Genomic DNA, 12,702 nt, shown 5'->3' on the forward strand with positions numbered 1-12,702 from the left:
GCCAAGACTAGAAGCAGGTTAAGCTCACATATTTGTTATAGTATGTCAGGCTGCCACAAAACTCAGTGCAGGTGCTGTCCAAGATTTTTGTATATAGAGGCTGTTCTCTGGGTAACTGGACAAGAGATTAAGGAGTATCCTGCACTGGTAATATTTCAGCTTGGACTTCTGCATGCTCTAAAATTCTTTTCTTTCCAGCTCTGTCCTATGCATGTAAATATAGCAAGAGATTCTGTGTTTGAGAAAGCTATAGTCTTTCAACAAGAGTAGGTCTTGACCCACAGAAGCAGAAAGTGGTCTTCAATGTACTATCAAATTTCACCACAGATATCCTAATTTTTATGACTAAGCCAGTATGTGACTTCAAGTTTCAGTGTTATAAATTAAAAGGAAAATTTTAAAAAGGGAAGGGGCATTTAGGTTGAAGATACTCATTAATTCAACAATCGCTGAAGTAAAAAACAATTGTATGCTAGTCAGAATCAATCTCTGTTGATGGAAACAAGACCAGATTATAAATCCTACTAAAATATCCACCCCAAATATTACTTGAATTGTGATTACATCACTACCAGACACTACTTTTTTCAAAAAAAAAATTTTAAAATAATATATGGCAATGTACATTCAGAGACTAACAGTTTTTAACTCAGGATAGAAAAAAACTTCCTTTACAAAGACATAATTTCTTTTATGAAGTGGAGCTCATAAATGAAAAAGGATAAAGCATTATTTTCAGTCACAGAATAATCAAAATAAAAAAAAAAAAAAGGACGAGGTTGTTTCTGACTTGAGACTTTTTTTTCTGTTTTCTGACCTGTGGCTCTGTTTCTGTTCAGACATAAGTTTTTTCACAGCATGTACACCCACTGTCATCTATATTCATACTGCAGAGATTAAAGTAAGCCCAGCTACTAGAAGAAGAAAGTTTCCCATGAGGCAGGTTAATCACTTCTTCACTTGATAGGATTTTTTGCAGCTTAGCTCTGAAGCACAAGGCCATAGTCAGCACCAACCCCTTTAACGTGGTACAGAAAACCCAGTTTTTCATTTCCACTTTTGACATGTCTGTGCAAGCACTGCAGGAGACATTTCAATATAAAGTGAGAAGAGCTGGCCATGTGAAAACACCTCAATGTTATTTCTACCCCTCAACTTTTGTATTAGAAAATGAAATCTAATTCCCAAAACCACCAAAACAGAAAAGCTGTTGTTGATGAGCAAGAGGATATAGGAAGGGCATTTTATTTGTCCAGCTGGGCTAAAGGACTTTCCACAGTAGAGCAAAAATTTATTTTCTTTTCAGGATTAAATCAATTCAACTGTTCTGGGAGAATGAAGAATAGAATCCCCATTCTCCCACCATAGAAGATAACCATATTCAAGACCATCTAAGGAACAAGAAGGTGCAAAAGTCCATGGGACCTGATCAGATGCATCCATGGGTCCTGAATGAACTGGCAGATGCAGGGATTAAGCCACTATCAATTCTATTTGAAAACAGGAAACTGAAACATCAAACTGCAGCAGTTTGATGAAGTTTCCACTGAACTGAAAAGAGGAAACGTGCCCTGTCTTTTCATAAAGAAAACAGGAATACTTGGGAAACTACAGGCCAGTCAGTTCCACCTCAATGGCTGGTAGATCCTCCTGGAAATTATGCTAAGACACATGAGAAATAAGGAGGTGATTGGTGAGAGCCAACATGGCTTCACTAAGAGCAAATCATGCCTGAAAAATTGGGTGGCCTTCTATGACGGGATTACAGTGTTGGTGAATAAAGGAAAAGTAACTGATATCATCCAGCTGGACTTATGAAAAGCATTTGACATTGCCCTGCATGACATCCTTTTCTTTAAGCTGGAGACATGGATTTGACATTTGGGACATTTGGGACACTTGGGGAAAATGAATTGGCTGGATAGTCAACATCTCAATGTCCAAGTGGAAGCTAGTGACAAATGATGATCCTCTGGGGTTTATACTGGGATTGGATCTGTTTAACATCTTTGTTATCAACATGAGCAGTGGAGTCCTCAGCCAGTTTGCTGGCAACACCAAGATGTATGGTGGAGTCAACATGCTGGAGGGAAGGGATGCCATCCAGAGGAGCCTTGACAGGCTTGAGAGATATGCCTGTGTGAACCTCATGAAGCCCAACAAGGCCAATGAGAGATACAGCAGCTGAGCTGGGGCAATCCCAAGCACAAGTACAGTCTGGGCAGAGAATGGATTGAGAGCAGCCCTGAGGGGAAAGACTGGGGAGTGCTGGTGGACATGGAACTCAACATGACCCAGCAATGTGCACCTGCAGCACAGGAATCCAACCTGCATCAAGAGAAATCTGGCCAGCAGGTGAAGGGAGGGGATTCTTCCCCTTCACTCTACTTATATGCCACCTAGAGCACTGCACCCAGCTCTGGGGTGCCCAACATAACATCCTCTGGCCCTGTTGAGGCGAGTCCAGAGGAAGCCACAAAGATGGACCACCTCTTCTGTGAAGCTGAGAATGCTGGAGCAGTTCAGATGGGAGAAGAGGATGCTCCAGGAAGAATTAGATCACCTTCCAGTACCTAAAAAGAAGTGAGGGGCCAGCTTTCCTTAGCATGGCCTGTAGCAATAGGACAAGGTATTACATTTGTTTTGCCTAAATTGACCTGAGGGTTAATTTAGATTAGATATACAGAAGAAGTTTTTTATAATAAGGCTGATAAAACACTGGTAAAGGGTTGCCCAGAGAGACAGTAGATGTCTCATCCATGGAAATGTACCAAGGCTAGGTTGGATGGGGTTTGGATCAACCTGGACTAGTTGGTGTCCTCTGCAGAGGGGTTGGAACCAGATGATCTCTAAGGTTCCTTCCAACCCAGAGCAATCTATGATTTTATGATTGTTATAGCAAGGAAAATTTTGATTTAGTAACCTGCATACATTTTGATGTCTCAGAAATTAAGAGACAAAGCGAAATAACCAAGAGTGCATTCATTTGTTTGCCTGTATTTTATTTTTCTATGTTTCACAGTTTCTGTGGGGTTTTCTCAGGCTCTCCTGATATGTTTGTTCAGCAATACCAGTTTCAGTTCTCTACCATCACGGCAATGAAGCAAAAGCCCCTTTCCATTATTAAGCTTATATAAGTTTAATAATGGAAAGGGGCTTTTGCTTCATAATAAGAAGTGAAACAAAGTATTTCCCTTCTGAATAATACCAAAAGGCAATTCCTTATCCAAATTTTGCAGCTTAACACTCAGTTACCTCAGCAAAATATTTCTGATATAATTTCTGAGATAAATGAAATTACATACTTGACTGAAAGTTAATTGGAAACTTAGTGAGAACAGCAATTCCAGTAATACCAGAGTAATTTTAAAAGTTTCTTAATTTTCACCATAATTGAAAGCTATTCTCTAGAAGGTGCAGCTGATCATTTACCAGTTTCTTGGTACTTGCAATAGAAGTAGTTTTAAAGAGAGAGATGTTGTGTCTCAGGAGAGGAAGGGAGGAAGAAGAAGAAGAAGAAGAAGGAAAAAATTAAAAAGAAGAAATGGTGAAAAGGGTGAAAAGATTTATTAAAATGATTTACTAAGTGTTGCAGGTTTTCTCTCTGGGCCTTTGGTGTGTGAGTTCTAAGCAAAACTGGTGAGGCAGAGAGTAAGGTAATACGTAATAGTATGTCCGTGGACAAACTCACCAAGTTTACATAATTGATTTATCTTATTATTATCTCTGTCTTCTTAGAAAAACCTATTTTAAACCTTCAGGATATCTCTTGTCCTTTTGCTTGAGAAAGTTTCCACTTTTAACCCCCAAAAATATCTTGGAGTGCCATTACACCTTTCAGTCATACTGTGAATTTTCACTATAATACAGATCTCTGTTGTTCTTATTTAAAATGTGCTTTAAAATGCTGTCAACCATCTGAAGAAACTTGGTCTAGAAAAGTCACCATTAAATATGTTTCTTCGTTATATTTGATACTGAGACCATGAATAATGACTTACCCTAGATTTCAGTAACCAATTACCATAATATTTACTGGCAACAACTCTGTAAAACTTGTTGCTATAGTGACTTAATCTTGGTCTTAATCCAGGTCCCAGAGGAGGTGTCCATTATCACAAAAGCCTCTGCTGGAGCAAGCATCTGTAGCTGCAGTCTTGGAAGAGAGGGACCAGGGACCACAGAGGCTGAGTTTCTAAACTACTGTCTCACCCCCTCAGGCCACTTGAGACCACAAGTAAGGCTGCACTGCCTTGTAATAAGCATGTGCTGGAAGTCTTTCAATTTCTCTGCGCTTTCTACAGAAGGTAAAAATTTCTCAGTTCTCCCACTAGTTAACAAAATCACTCAGAAAAGAGGAACCCATCTGTAAAACTAGAGCTGAAGAGATATCCCAACCACCATCTTTTTTTGCCTCTATTCTTGAATCATTCTCAAATCTACCATTTGCCATTATTTTATTGATTACTTAATAAAAAATAGACAGAAGCATTTCAGGTGTTTTTTTCTTTTCCTTCCTCACAATGTTTCCAGGAAGCTTCCTTTAAAAATAGGAGTAATACTTTTTTTCCCCTACTTGCCAGATCTGGGGAAAGATTGCCAGGTGTACTTGAGGATCTGACCAGGGTCTTCCATACACATGTGAGGAACCATTTGCTCCATTTCTGGCCCAAGCCAGGTCCTGCAGGACCTGGCTTTTATCTAGATGGAGGCACAACATGGGGAATGCTGGAGCTGACTCCTCCAGCCCTGAGCTTTCCTTCCAGCAGCCTGCCTGGGCTTGCAGGTCAGCTGAACTGTCTCTGTGCAGGCATCCTGAGGTGGGTAATAAGGAATACATTGTTTTAGTTTTTCCCCATAAAAATAAATCACTTGTTATTTTAGCAAAATGCCAGATTCCCCAAGAGACATGCTGACTTTATGAAGTGGGACTTTCCAACAGAAAAGTTTGACTGACTGACTGACTGATGGACTCCCAGATTTACAAGTCTGCATGACAAAAAAGCCACTGAATCCCAGCTGTAGTGCATGCCAAACAGGCTGTGTATATAAAGGACCTAATTCCAAAATTTTGCTCAAATAAAAGTAATGGTTTTACACGATCATTTCCTTCTTGCTACAATCCTGCAGATGTTTGAAGGAAGCTACAGCAATCAATTAGTGTTGAGAAGTGCTGAGAGGCTGGCATCAAGGATGGTTGCAGGAGCAAGCACTTCTGACCACACAAGAAAACTGGCCAATCAGAGATCCTTTTCCTCATATTTTTCCTTATTGGAGAACTTCCCTCCTCTCCAATCTCCTAAGTGAGCACTTCAGGTCATCTTGATGTTTAAATAGTATTGTCCTACAAGTGTAACATGATGTAATTAAAGTGTTAGTGTGATCCCAGATTTTTTTTTTACTTGATGTTGTCTAATCTGCAAGCTTTGGACAGTGTTGGAAATATTCCTTCTCATGGGCAGGAGTGTTTGCTCTGGTTCCTGAGCTGCAACCTAAACTTGACTTCAAAGGGACAAAGCTGACCTTCTGCATAGTTCTGACCAGAGACTGCAAATTCATCCTGAAGACACTAAAAACAATTTGCAGTTAGCTTAGAGTGACAAGTTTAACATTCACTTATCAAGTGCAGCAATTTATTTTTACAGTGTTGCAAAATGGCTTGGGCCCAGCTAATTTCACTTGGAGGAACAAATACTGCCACAGCCAGAAGGCACAAAATGTGCAACAATAATCCTTAAAGCAACACACTGTAATTTGCCTTCTTCTGTTTAATGCCATGTCAAACAGAAGGATTTCTACACATTTCAGATGGTGGCTGTGTTGCCTTCTTTTGGTTTGAGTTTAAAAAAAAAATTGATTTACTTCAGAGAGCAGTGATAGATGAAGGATATAACATGCACTGAGCATGCCTAGTTCCTTGCTCATGCCAAAAAAATCCCAGAAGGATAAATCTTGTTTCCTGCCTTACTTCACAGAATTTAACTTTTTAAACAAGTCATGTTCTGTGGTTTGGATTCTGTGTTTATATCAGGGTTTGTTTCCAGGCTCATGGACAATAATAGTGCATGGGTCTGAAAAATCTGAACATTTTCATGTGGAGGGAAATCTTGGTGATTTAATCTTACTTTACCTCTTATTATTTGCATTAATTCTTATAAACCAGCCCTTACAGATAAGTTCCAATAAAAGGTGATATTTTCCAGGTATAGACTGGAAAATATGTGAACTTGAGCTTTCATTTAAGCCAAATTTATTTCCATTATTTCAGGCTGTACTTATATATTCGTACTGCAGACTTTATTTATTTTAGTAAATATGGAGCTGGAAATTAAGACTTAATTTTAAAAATATGTTCTGTGTTTAAACTGAATCATGCATTTTATACATGCCCACACACACATACATATATAAAACCTTTGTGATCTACTGATTATAGCTGGATTCAAATTGAATTGGAAGCAGAACATGAGTTCTATTGAACCTGTTTGCCGACTGCATTTAGAAGATTATAAGAATATGAATTTCTTTCTGGATTTCCATTAATAGCAAAATTTTTTAAAAAAGACACTTCTGTGTGACTTGATTATATCTTTCAGGGATATGTTGTATTATCCAAACATCTAGCATGAACAAATTAAAAAAGCATTTGAATAGAACGTGTACATGTAAGAGGACACATAAATGCACACATAGAAAAAAGGGAAGCAAGATAAGTTTAAATTTGAGACTTAACATGGCTTGCTGGGTTTAAAACTTTAATAATGCTCTGAATAGTCACCATAACAGGTACCTAAAGCTTTATTCATATACACAAGAGTAGTTATGCTTAATAGGTTAGTGTTATTCTGAAAATGACCGGCCATGTTGTGAAGAAAAGCAATAAAAAAAAAAAAAAAAAAAGAAAGAAATGAAAAATTTGATGATACAGAATCTTTTTTAATCTTGATGTAAACCTGAAAAATAGGTAGCTTCTGGTGCACTTGGCTTTGTCTGTAGCTCTCTTTGTCTAACCCACATTTTTTTCAAACCTCAGCGAACTCTTAACTATATTTTTACCTCCTCACATTCTATATTATAGTGTATTGTAAAAATGAATAATTTCTACCTACTTAACACGTACCTCAGTAAGCATAATATACACAGTAGTTATAGGTAGTTTTAAAAATATGTGTGTGCCTGTGTCTTTGTGTGTGTGCACTGGAATATATATATATATATATATATATATATATATATGCATCTATATAAATTTATATATGCTCATGAAAAATATGCAAAAATTCTTTCATTTTAGATTATTTAAAAAAAAAAGCTTCTTGCGCAATAGAGGGAAGAGTACCCCTTGGTGCTTGGCTGAAGTCTAAGCAGAACAGCTGGCGTTTGTCCAAAGTGGCAGTTCTATGTGTTGCAGTTTGCTTCTACCAAATTATCTTCTTATCACTATCCCTTTAGCAACAGTGTTATTTTTTTCCATGACAATATGCTGTTTTATTACATCGTCCCAGTGAAGGATAAACTTGAAAATTTTAGGAAATAGTAGTAAAATGAAGTGCACATGATGAATTAGTTCAATATCAAATGTTTCCATTTAACCAATACCTATGAGACCAGTTTTCAGAGCTCCGGCTTTATTTCTTGACACTCAAAACAAGTAGTAAATATCAGGCTCTGCTTTAATGTTAATACTCAGATATACATCCATAAACTTTGGTTCTTCTGCTTTCTGTGCAAGGATGAATGACCTTTATGTAAGAACTCAAAAAGCAGTTCAAAGAGGAATTCCTTCAAAGAGGGATTCCTTCAAACTAATGCAGACATCATTCATTCTTTGGCCCAAGGAGAAGTAACATAAACAGCTGCTTCCACAGTATTGCTGAGGAGGAGGGGTGAAAGAAATGGGAAAGAGGGAGACTGACATGCTATGCTCTTGCTTCATGTGAAGCCATGTGGCCCCTGTTACACAAGATCAAGACATGCACCTTGGACATAATCCATGTATGAATCAGGATGTTCCTCAGCTGCTGCTTCAGCACACATCATAAGAGCAGTTATACCATCTGTAACACTGGACAAGGGAACACCTAAAGAGATGCAAAACCCACTCCAAATACTCTCTGAGATTCCAACTATTTTTAGTGAATTTCCTGCATTTGACATGATTTGTGGAGTCACTAATCCTCAGTGTATTTTTTGTCTGTGTTCTTGTCCAATCTCCCCTTGAGCCCGTGTAAGGTTTTGCATCTATGTCATCCTTTGGGGAGACATTTCATAGGTCTGCTGGCTGGTAGCTACACAGGACAAGCCTTCTTTGGAAGTTTCTGTTTGATTCTTCTTGGGATCTTCACAGCACAGCCTTGCAAGAGGTAGTACCTAGCTCAAAGTGTCAGTAATGAATTTCCAGCCATGTGTGGTGGCCATATTCTTGTTTTAAAGACCAAAATGCTTCCAGCATCTCGTGTTCTTGTGGTTAAGAAAATGTATATTTGAGTTTGAGATATTGCTCTGTCCTGAGGCTAAGGCAAGCTCAGGTTGATGAATCTCTGTGGTTTTATCTCAGTCTCCTGTCACACTGAGATCACTTTTGCAGCTGAATCTAAACCGCCAACCTCCTTTGAATGGTCTGTTTGTTTCTTGGGGTGTGGGCAGCCTCATCTACCCTTAGTGCCCAGAACAAAGAGTCAAAAACTTGTCTGGGTAACCATGGCATTTGTAAATAAATAAAATGTGTATCAATCATTTCTACCATACAGTACTCCCTAAAACAAAACTGTCTCTATAAATGGGTAATTCCCTGTGATTGCTCTCCTGGGACCTTCTTTCCCTCACAACTGTCCTGGGAACATTGCCTACAAAATCATAACACCAAGTTCTCAACCTGGTACCTCTTGCTGTCTTTATATCTTGTTGCCTTAGCTCCTTCTGTAGCCAAATACAAATAGTCCAATTTGCTTCACTTTTTTCCTATTGTCCTTAAACTCTCTTTCCACCCTAACTGAACCCTTTAGATATCCTTCACTTTGTTTCTCTGCCAAAATTTTTTTGAGAAGTAAATGCTTTTCTAGTTTCTTAAATTTACTAAATAATATCCCAAAATATTAAATTGAGTTCTTGGAATAGTTTTACATTTAACTACTCTTGCCTTATCAGTTTCCTAGATGCTTCACTTTTGACTCATCCCCTAATGAGTGTGAGACTGTGCGGTGTTTACCTGAGGAGCAGGTATCTCCTGAAGATCTGCCTGGTTTTATGTGAATTCTTTTATTTTGCACGCCCTGCCGATGTACTGAAGAAAGTTTTGGAAGTATGTTTCTCAGATAAACTGAGGGGTTATGCCCCCAGAATTCACTCATGGCACATATAATCTGCCTGAGAAAAGGAAAATTTCAGGTGCTTGTGCAACTTTAACAGGATTTTTATGACTGGACCGAGATTATCTTTACAGCTGCATCTGCAGGAATTTATCAGTCTTCTTAGAGCCTTCCTCCCTATGTACTCAACTGCCTCCTGCAAAACCCCTTATCACTGGGATGTGTACTTCTTCAGCAGCAGGCTTATGAGTCTCTTCTTGAAAGCTATAAAGACAATCTTCAGCTTACCAAAACAGTGAATATCGTCCAAACACATAGGAGCCATAGGAACAGAAGTGAAGGAAAAGGTATTTTTCATGTCTGGATTCCATCTGAATTACCATGTCTGGCTCCGGGGCCCCCAACACAAGAAAGGCACGGACCCCTTGGAATCAGCCCTGAGGAGGTCACCAAGCTGATCACAGGGCTGAAGCAACCCTCCTGTGAGGACAGGCTGAAAGTTGGGACTAAAAAAGCTCCTGGGAGACCTTGTATCCCCTTCCAGCATCTAAAGGGGCTACAGGAGAGCTGGAGATGGACTTTTTTCCAGTGTATGAAGTGATTGGACAAGGAAGAATGGCCTTGAGCTGAAAGAGAGCAGGTTTAGATTAAATATTAGGAGGGAGGTCTTTACTAGAAGGGTGGTGAGGCACCGGAACAAGTTGGACTGGGAGATTATGGACTTCCTATCCATGTAAGTGTTCAAGGTCAGGCTCGATGGGGCTCTGAATAACCTGATTTAAGGGAAGGTTTCCCTACCCATGTCAGGGGATTGGAACTAGATGATCTTTAAGGTCCCTTCCAGCCTAAATCATTCTGTGATTCTATGATTCTATATTAAAAAGTTCTCTGATTCTCTATATTCTCAACACACATCATGGTAAAATTCAATCTAACTTTATCTATGCAGTTTTTACCAATTTTTTAGCCCTCCACACTAGTAGCTTAAATACAACCAGTAAATACTCCCAGCCACTGAAATTTCAGCAGCTGCACCATTAATTTTCTGGTTTGATTTTTCAACAAGGTCAATCAACACATTTCAGAAGAATTTCTACAACAACTCAGATTTAGCAAGAACTCTTCCAAAAGGTGTTCTGTAGGGTCAAGTAATTTAACAGTGTGGAGGGAGCTTGGCCTTGACTTTTGACTTGGAGACCAGAGAGCGGCCCCTGGCTTATTTAATTTACTACTGTTTTTGAAGATTAGGGCAAAACTGCTCCTGAAAGAGGAAATTCTCTAACTTGCCAGCAGAAACAGTTCTTTGATAAGTACTTTAGAAAGTCTCTAGAGGAAGATGCCCTATGCCTAACTGAAGTATTTGGGTTTAGATACCATCTTTGCTGACTGCTTTGGGACAGAAGTCTGTAAATAAGAGAGAACAGTAATGTCATAACACTTCTGCAAAGGTTTCCATCTGGAGAATCACAGCCATTAGTCCTATGAAAGAATTATACTGATTAGGAAGAAGGAAAATGAAGCAAAACAATCTGTAGTTTTCAGGAAGAGAACTGTTCCTGTCACAGGCACAGTTCACTCCTGCATCCTGTGACTCAGTCTCTCTTCTCCCACTCAGGCCCTGTGTGATGAAATCAGGCAAATCAGGCTTAGGTTGCATAGCAAACAAGCTAATATTTCTTTTGGATGGTGACTCTTTCCTTAACTTCTACTCATCATGTAATGTGACAGGGCATGGATTAACAACTTGTTGAAGCCAATCATGCAGTCACAGAAAATGGAACTGAAACAGGATTTTGAGAGGTCATGTGATACTTTGCCTTGCCCCAAGGCAGAACTGGCTCTGCTAAGGACATTGTGGACAGCTGTTGGAAAAACAGCTGTTTTAAAGACTTGCAATGATGGTAATTCCACACTCTCCTTAAGCAATGTGTTCCAGTCCTTCACTATCTGTACTGCTGGAATGATTTTCCTAGTGTTTAACTTCAATCAGCTTTGCAGCAATGTAAGGCCTTTATTTTTTGTTCTATCCCCTTCTGGCACAGAGAACAGATTCCTTTCTTCTCTTCAGAAGCCTGTATTAGGTTTGAATACAGTTAGTATGTTTTCTTCTCTAACCCTTTTTCTTTTTTTTTTTTTTTTGGTTATGCATGTCCAGTGCTGTCAGTTTTTCAGAAATGGTCATGTTTTCTAGCTTTTCTGCATGTGCAGTTCCCCCTGGGGCTACACAGACTTTTGGATGAGCTCTCTAAGCCAAGCAACTGTGTACTGCCAAGAACAAGGAAAAGGACATGACCACATAATTAGGGAAAAGGTAGAAAATAGCAATAAAGCCTTTTAGAAAATCATGGACTAAAATTTACTTAACCAGCCTTGAAACCTAAATAAGAAAATCAAGTGACAGCAGCAGCAGCAGGAAAAAGTTGCTTTGAACAACAAAGAAAAAAAGATTGAGCAAAATTGCATATTTCCTTCTACATGACAATGTATTAATTATTGGGTATAGGTAGATATGTCTTCTTTCAGATGAAAACTTACTGGATTTGTCAGCTTTTCTTTTCACTTTACTGTCCAGTCACAGTGTTACTTCCAACACTGATAGAAACAGAGTAATATATGTAATCCCCAAAATCCTGAAGACCTCAGGCTAGATATTCCTTAATCTTAGTTCCATGTGAACTGGATACATTTTAGGATGTCTGCTTAAGGCCTTGATTAAAATTCCCTGTCTTTTTGGCTTGTGTACTAGATTTTATCAAGACTTTGTGGAGGGAAAGACAAAACAGAGAATCTGGAAGAAAAAATTCTTCATAAAATTCTATGTTACTTGAACTTGGAATTTTTTGGGGTGTCTCTAACTGTGTAATGAAATTTTGTAGTGTTATTTCCTCTATATCTGTTACACGCCCACACAATGTAGTGATTCTGAGATTTTGCATTTTGGAAATAGGTATGTAAAATACAAATATATCTTGGACCCAGAATCTTTGACTATAATTGCATTAGTGATGTGGACAGGACCAGGGCAGCAACCCAAGAACTGTTATCTGTATGGTTAAATTGTTAACCTATTCCCTGGTGCCCTTTTGGCTCATGTCAAATTGTATTATCTGTCTGGGAACTAGCACATGCCAAAGGACCATTCCTGAGGGGAGGTTTGGATGCAGCCACCCAGTTCTGTATTGTAAAGGACTTTATTAGTGTGATTGTGGCCAGGCCATGTCACTTGGCTTCCAGGCCAACAAATATGCCTAGGTATTGCTTTTCTTGCTACCCTCTGTTCAGATAGTCTTGGTGTAACAGTTTGAGGGGAGCAGGTAACTCTAAAGTAATGTTTTTCATATGTTTCATTATGTGCTATAATTTTTGGAATTCCTAAAAATCTTCCTATGGATTA

The sequence above is a fragment of the Melozone crissalis genome, unplaced genomic scaffold (genome assembly GCF_028551555.1).
Source record: "Melozone crissalis strain CALT ecotype California unplaced genomic scaffold, PUWL_Pcris_2 ptg000027l_1, whole genome shotgun sequence".
Taxonomy (NCBI): domain Eukaryota; kingdom Metazoa; phylum Chordata; class Aves; order Passeriformes; family Passerellidae; genus Melozone; species Melozone crissalis.